At 49.7% G+C, this 6,321-nt stretch overlaps 1 long non-coding RNA gene across 1 annotated transcript; it reads right to left on the bottom strand.

Moving 5' to 3' along the window:
• Positions 1-610: 610 nt before the first annotated feature.
• On the bottom strand, positions 611-5,620 carry LOC132653505 (uncharacterized). The gene is made up of 2 exons (XR_009591235.1): positions 5,478-5,620; positions 611-2,781 (listed from the first exon to the last, which is right to left on the bottom strand). It is a non-coding gene; the product is annotated as an uncharacterized LOC132653505 (long non-coding RNA).
• Between the last annotated feature and the right edge of the window lie 701 nt (positions 5,621-6,321).

The following is a 6,321-nucleotide window of genomic DNA, read 5'->3' as shown; positions in this document are numbered from 1 at the left end:
CCATCTCCTGCACAGATCTGCCAGCCCCCGGCTTCGGTCCTCACTGTCTCCCAGAGACTTTCAGAGCTGCTTTTCTGCTCTGGGGTGTTTCTTACCTGGAGTCCTTTGAACAGCAGAGCCTGCTGCCCGGTGGCTGGTTGCCTAGTTAATCCTTCCTGATGATCACTCAGTGCTCACAAAGACGGGTGCTGACCATCACACACAGACATACGAACACCCACACACATACATAGACACGGACTCATCCATAGACAGACACGCAAACACACATACTCACACACACACACACACATACACATATACACACAGACACAGACCCCCCACGCACACACACAACGTTGATTTTGAGGAGGAAATTTTAGGACTCGTGAATAGAAGGGACTTTACCTCTCCAGACACCTTGGCCCTCCTGCCTCTCTGGGCCTTCCAAAAAGGACAAAGAAAAGGAGAAGAGAGTTGGAGGAGACACCTGGGTGCCTTGAACCTCACTCATGAGGTAGGAGCCTCGCTCAGCACCGGGCGGTTCGGAGCACACATGCACTCGGGCACACCTCAATTATACCTTGGATTGATTCAAAGATAGCAATTAGGGAAGAACTCTAATTCCTGCTGTGATTGCGACACTCAGTTTATTTTTAATTTGTATCCATAATAAAAATAATAATTACAAGGGCTGGCAAATTGTAGCGTTAGCTGAGAAATTAGATTGACGCCGCCCACCTTTCCCCCCATCGGGAAATGCAGCCTTCTCTCCCTCCCCGCAGCTCTCCTGATCTAGAGCCTCAGACCTCACTTTAAATAGAGAGATTCATTAGTGAAAGGAGGCTGGCAGTAAAGTTTCTTATCATCTACTGTGGGCTGGGCAGGATGTTAAGTGTGTAGGTGTGGGTTGGTGCACTTAGCCCTCAGGGTGGCCTGAGAAGAGAGAACCCCCAGCTTCCTCAGGTGCTTGCCTGCCCAGGGCACCCAGCTGTTAGTCCATGGGCTGGGTCTGATGTGAGGTACATGGACCAAATTCGTTCCTCAAAGTCCTCTGGGGTATAGGTTTGTCTTTCTTCACCAGCGTGCACAGTTGCCCCGCCATAAGCCAGAGTGTGACACAAAGAACAAGGACACACCGAGGTTCATGTCCAGAGTCCCTGTCTGAGCCCTAATAGGATGAGGGGATTGATGAAGATGAGCTTAATCCAGACTGGGTCCTGTGAGTGGAGGAGGAGAAGGCAGGGCGGGGAGTGGGGAGGAATGGGGAGGAAGAAAACTTAGGGCAAAGATGGAAAGGAGCCCATGCTAGGTCTCCAGCCCTTTCTCTGGAGGGCTCTCCCGGGATCATTGTGTGGATGTGTTCGTTTTGATGCCGTCTAGCTGCGCAGCCTTCCATGTGAGCATGCACACAGAGCTTAAGCATATGTGTGTGTCGGGGGATCAGAGGAGGACATCGGGTGTCTGCCTCTATCTCTCCCCATCTCACAAAACCTGAAGCTTTGAACTCCCAGAGGAGGCGGAGGCAGAGGCAGAGGCAGAGGCAGAGGGATATCTGAGTTCAAGGCCAGCCTGGTCTATGGAGCTAGGACAGAGAAACCCTGTCTAAAAACACCACCAACAACAACAAACGGTGGCTCAGTTTGGTCTGGAATTGAATTCCAGACTGTGAGGACTCTAGAAGACACCCCGGTTTTCTCCTGCTGCCTAACTTGAACTTTGGTGGAACAGTTGTAACCTGAGTCCTGGTTGTGGCCCCCACCCACCCTCCACCTGACACATCCTGAAGCCTCTCCCTTTAGCCACTAGGTGACTGAGGCGCACAGCCTTCCTATAGAGAGAAGCTATGTGCTGTGTGCCCTCCTGGAACCCCAACACAGATACATCAGACCCCAGCTGCCACCCCAAGTCCACACTCCAGGTCAAGGAAAAAGTTGCTTAGGCAAGCAGAGTGGCAAGTCCACATGTGTCACTGAAGGAGAGAAATCTCAAGGTCCCCATCTGAGATTATCCCCTTTCTACCTCAGCAAAGACAAGTCAAGAGATAGGGTTGGTCCTGTGTTTAGAGTGTGAATGACTGATAGGGATTCATGGGGGGGGGGGGCGGGGAGGAACACTGGAGAGTGAGCAGGTAGCTGAGATCCAGAAAGACTCAGGTTAGATGGTGCCACCTGCCACCTGGGCAGGCACACGTGGATGACAAGAAAGTCAGTCCTTTCTCGAGGTCATTTCCTCTCCATGTAACCCCCAACCCGCTCTCAAGCCACCATCCTCCAAATGCACACTTCTAGCTCACCCACTCGCCTCTCAAACGTGGGCCTTTCTCTCCCCCTTTGGGGAGGAATTTCTTGAATACCACACCATTGAGTAGTCTCCTCTGAGCCACTAAAATTGCCATTTCTAGAGCCAGGAGTGATTCAGCGTTGGAGAGCACTGGCAGTTATTCCAGAAGACCCAGGTTCGATTCCGAGCACTCACACGGTGGCTGGGAACTACAGTGGTTCACAGCTGTAAGTCCAGTCGCATGCTTCTGAGGCTCTCTTCTGGCCTCCTCTAGAACGAGGCACAAACATGGTGACCAAGAGCAGAAAGGGGCAAATCCCTTGCACCTGCTCACTCAGGCTTTCCAGATACAAGATGGAGGACCCTAGCTCGAGCAAGACAGTCTGGGAGGCAGGTCAGTGGTGGTGCACGCCTTTCATCCCAGCACTCAGGAGGCAGAGGCAGGCAGATCGCTGGGTTCCAGGCCAGCCTGGTCTTACAGAGTGAGTTCCAAGTCAACCAGCGCTGCATAGTGAGAGCCTATGTCAAAATAAAATGAATAAAGATGATGATGTGGAAAGTGAAGAAGACGCCCAAGGTGGACCACTGGCTCCTGCGTGTGAGTGCACATGTGTATGCCCACACACTAGAGGCACACACACATACAACCTCAACTAGACAGGGCCTAAAAGGGAACGTGAAGGGCAAGGACTTTCCACATGAGCAGATGGTACCAGAGATGATCGCCACACTTTGTTCTCAAGGCAGAGGCTGGAGACTCAGCCATTTTTAAGGAGGAAAAAAAATTTTTATATATATATTATTTATATTTATTATATAATATATATTATTGTCACACTTAGGGGTGGATTGGCTTCGGTCACCTATGCCATTCTCTTCTGGGCCCCTTGCAGCTGCTGCCTGGAAGGAGGGGACAGAAGCTGGCTTGGGGATGGGGCAGACACTGGCTGCCTCAGAACACCTAACTTCCTCACTGACTCCAAAGCATATTGGTGGGGCCGCTCTCTCCCCTGCGTGGCAAAACACAAAACATTAATTAAAAATAATCGCCACTCCCTCCCCAGAATTAAGAGTGTGATGTGCGGGTTCGTTTTAAGAAAGGCAATTTGACGCCAATAAATCACAATTATAAAAACTTCATTACAGTTGAGAGCAAGCTCTCTGCCATTGTCCTAATTACACACTGTAGGGATAATGAACGTTAATGATTTAACGTGCAATAATTGCGATTGAAAAATAAAACACAGTAATCGCCATCGTTATTGTTATCAATAAGACAGCTATTTTGGCAGGGCTAATCTCCACTTGAGTCTGAGATGAAATTTTAGCTCTCTCTCCATTTGGCACTCTCTCTCTCTCTCTCTCTCTCTCTCTCTCTCTCTCTCTCTCTTTCTCTCTCTGTGGCTCCATCTTTGTTAATACAAGAACCCTAAGGTACGGAGCAGGTGCCTCACCCCTCTGAGAGGGTCAGAGTTGAAGGCTGAAATCCATGACTCCTCTCTGACTGAGAGGTCACCTTGACCTCCTTCCTGAAAACCCCATGAAGGAGAGAGAGAGCTTATCTTCATATTCCTACGGAGGATCCAGAACCCAAGACAGGAACATGAAAATGAGGACCCCGCTAGCCTTCTTCAGGGATTTCGGGATGGTGTCTTGGTCAAAATCCCTTTCTAGCTCTCTAGCGAAACCATCTATAGCTCCCTGCTGAAGGAAGGGGACAGGAGGTTTCCCAGCCTAAACTTGACTATGTGACAAGAAAATGGAACCTGGGTTTCTAGCTGGGGGAACCTTGACGGAGTCTTCCCACACTCTTGTACCTTGCCTTCCCTCCATCTGACGAGGCTTGAAGTGGAGGTCACCTCTGGGCTTCATGGGTGTAAGTAGGGGTGATATATCCAAAGAACTTGAAACAAACCAGGCATGAAAAAGTGCTTCTCGATGGACCAAGACCTTCATGAGCGAGCTGTCCTCCACTGCTGACATCTAACAACCCCAGCCAGCTTTGGCAGCCAGCTGGCTTTACAGATGGCTTGCATCTTCCCTGCCACACAGCTCGCTGTGAGCAGGGAAGTCTAGTCTAGTCTCCCAGGCAAGTTTAGCCACCCATTCCTTAGGACACCTTGCCCTGCTCCCAGGCAAACCACACTCCCTCCTGTGAGATACCCAAAACTTCACTGTCATCTTCTCCACGCATCGTCCTTTTCCATCTCATGCCGGGGTTCTTTAGGGCTGTGTCTTTTCATTATGCATCTCCCAGGAACATTAAAAATCCTCAGGGAGAATTTGATTTTGCCCCATCATCTTTGGGTCCCTAACATAATATTCAGTGTAGAGGCTGTGGACATGGCTCAGTGGGAGAAGCACTTGCCTAGCACGCACAAGGTCCTTGGTTCTATCCCCCAGCACTGCATAAATAGGGTAGGATAGTGCTCACTTGCCATCTTAGCACTCAGAAAGAGGAGGCAGGAGGATCAGGAGTTCAAAGCTATCCTTGACTACATCAAGAGTTGGAGACCAGCCTGGGCTGCATGAGACCCTGTCTCAAAACAAAATGAACAAAAAAAAAAAAAAAAAAAAAAAAGCAAAGATCTTCACAGTTTTTTTTTTAATTCCTTTTTGTTACATTTATTTGCTCATTTTGTGTAAATAAAATGAGCAACTGTGGAGTCAGTTCTGTCCTTCCACCTTGTGGGTTCTGAGGATGGGACTCAGGTCATTAGGCTTGGTGGCAAGTGCTGTCACCCAGTGAAGCATCTTGCCAGTCTTACTTTTAAAATTCAAAGTCCACAAGCACCGCACCCAGTATAACAGAACGGTGGGAAGATACACACAGGGAAAAGGAGAGAAATATGAGCCAGCCGCACGTCTGTGAGTCCCTGCCTCGTCTAAGCTGTCCACCGGTGTCGTCTTATTTCACCCTGACTGCCACCTACCCAGGAGGTGTAGGCTGTCTCTGCGGTACATATGAGGAAACGGAAGCCAAGTGATTCACAGACTGTCCCAGCTGGCATGCGGCCAAGCCTGGATCCCACACAGGTGCCTGGCCCCCGGCCACAGCAGCCGACCTTTGTCTTTCTGTAGCTGACTGACCACGGCTGTTTCCCGTGTTGCCCAATTCTCTCGGTAGACCTCACAGCCACACATCCAGTGTGTGGACTGCTACTTGCTTCTCCCGCCCCCGCAAGTGGGCATTTTGTCTGTGTGTCATTACTCACCGTAATGCGCAGCCTTTGAGGACCAGTAATGTTTATAAATCTTTGTCCACATCCAAGATAATTCCTTGGGCTGCCGTCTAAGGAGGAAGATGGCAGAGGTGGAGGACGCGTGCGCTCCAGTCACTTGGGCTGTGATGGGTGACGGAGACTGACCGCTTCTGGGCATGTGAGTCAGCGTGTTCTGATCCACGGTGGAGAGCACGGAGATCAGGGAAGTTGCATCTCTTGGGAGGCGTTTCAGTGAAGCCAGCTTCTTCTCTCTGTGTTTTCCAACCTGGCTGTGACCCATCAAGTAACCATGCTACTTAAATGACTTTTTCTTTTTAAATTTCTTTTTTTTAATTTCTTTCTATTTGTGTCTATGTGTGCATACATGTTTGTTTTACCCAATGAGGCAAAAAAAAAAAAAAAAAAAGCGGTAGATTCCCAAGAACTATAGTTAGAGGTGGCTGAGAGCCTCCATGTGGGTCCTGGGACGCAAACTCAGGTCCTCTTCAACACCAGGCAGTGTTCTCCACTGAGCCACCTCTCCAGCCCTCTTCCTGACTCCATTCTCATCCGTGCTGCTGTGTGCATCAGTGATCCACTCATTTTTATTTGCTGAACCCACACACTGTGTGTGCCACAGCTTGATACCCATTCATTAGTGGATGGGTATTTGAGTTACGATGACTGGACTTACTGTTGAGCCAGGAAAGCTTTTTATATTTCCTAGATACAGCAGCCATGACGGGGCAGGTGAGGAGCCTCTCAGCTCACACAAAGTATTTGTGCCCGAGAGACAGCTAAGCGCTGTGCTTGAGCCTCTTCCTCTGGGCTTTATCTCCACAGGACTTGGTGCTGC

The sequence above is a fragment of the Meriones unguiculatus genome, chromosome 4 (assembly GCF_030254825.1).
Source record: "Meriones unguiculatus strain TT.TT164.6M chromosome 4, Bangor_MerUng_6.1, whole genome shotgun sequence".
In the NCBI taxonomy this organism is placed as follows: Eukaryota; Metazoa; Chordata; class Mammalia; order Rodentia; family Muridae; genus Meriones; species Meriones unguiculatus.
This window is presented reverse-complemented; position numbering and strand designations above follow the sequence as displayed.